The following is a 1,612-nucleotide window of genomic DNA, read 5'->3' as shown; positions in this document are numbered from 1 at the left end:
TTGTGTGCATTTAAGTGTGTGAGAGTGGGAACATGAAACACCTGTGAGCGCAGTGTGTGTGTATGTGTGAGCATGGGCATGTGGTGCACAAGGCATGTGTGAGAATGCACGTGAGCGAATGTGTGTTGTGTGTGCTCTGTGTGGGTTAGGATGTGTGACCAGTGCATACGAGTGCATGTGTGAGAGTGTGTGCACCGGTGTGTGATATGGTGTGCATGTGTGCATGTGTGAGATATGATATGTGTGTGAGATATGGTATGAGTGTGTGATATGGTGTGTATGTGCATGTGTTTGAGATATGTGTATGTATGCACGTGTGTGTGATATGGTGTGCACGCACACATGTGTGTTGAGATATGGTATGTGTGTGTGAAATGGTGTGTGTGCATGTGTTTGAGATATGCGTACACGTGCATCTGTGTGTGATACAGTGTGTGCACATGTATGTGTATGTATTTGAGATGTGGCATGTGTGTGTTATATGCTATGTGTGCATGCATGTATGTGTTTAAGATAGGTATGTGTGTGATATGGTGTGTACATGTGTGTGTGTGTGACGGTGTGTGCATGTGTGTGTGTTTGAGATATAGTCTGTGTGTGTGAGATGGTGTGTGTGCACATGTGTGTGTTTGAGATATGGTATGTGTGTGTGATATGATGTGTATGTCTTTGAGATATGGTGTGTGTGATGTGTGTGTATGTTTGAGATATGGTGTATGTGCACGTGTGTGTTTGAGATATGGTATGTATGTGTGCTATGGTGTGTGTGTGAGAGAGATATGGTGTGTGTGCATGTGTGTGTTTGGGATATGGTGTATGTGTGTTTAATATATGGTATGTGTGGGTGATATGGTATGTGTGCACGTGTATGTGTTTGAGATATGGTCTCTGTGTGTGATATGGTGTGTGCACACGTGTGTGTTTGAGATATGGTATGTGTGTGATATGGTGTGTGCGTGTGTGTGTATGTTTGAGATATGGTATGTGTGTTTATGTTGTTGGGGAGGAGTGTGTGTGCGTGGTGTAGCCCCCAGCCTCTCTCTGCTTGCACACAGCGGCCCAGAGTTCTCCTGGAGAGTTGGCCTGGACCAAGTGCCCCTGCACCGGCCACACCAGTACTCCCTAGCCATGTGCCCCCTGCCCCCTGCCCCTGCCCCTGCTACCTGGCCCTCCTGCTCCCCCAGAGTTGGGCCGACTGTCTCCGCAGGTGAGATCCCAGGGGGAGAGCTAGTTCCTGACACTCAACAACCTGGCCGCACTCAACCACAGCCAAACTAACCGAATTCCACTTTCCATAGAAGGAGAGGAGGGTGTCGGAGCCTGAAGGGGCAAGTGTCTCCTAGAAGCCCCGAGGCCACCTTCACAGTGGACTGACTGCGGGCCGAGAAGGTGCCACCATGAGAGGGGAGCCAGAGGGGCTGAGGGGCAGGAGTAGAGGCGGCTCTGGAGGTGCCCGCCGTGCTGGAGCCCAGCAGCCCTGGCATCAAGGGCCCAGCAGGAGTAATGGCAGCAAGCCGGCCAAGGACTCGCTCGTGGGCGGGGCTGCCGGCTGACAGGCGGGCCTGAGCTGTCTGCATGCATGTGCAGTCCAGTCTGTTCTGGGGGAGGAAAG

The sequence above is a fragment of the Echinops telfairi genome, unplaced genomic scaffold (assembly GCF_000313985.2).
Source record: "Echinops telfairi isolate 266 unplaced genomic scaffold, ASM31398v2 ScPeMD7_37;HRSCAF=141, whole genome shotgun sequence".
NCBI lineage: Eukaryota > Metazoa > Chordata > Mammalia > Afrosoricida > Tenrecidae > Echinops > Echinops telfairi.
The sequence above is the reverse complement of the archived record's forward strand: the minus strand, read 5'-3'. Positions refer to the sequence as shown.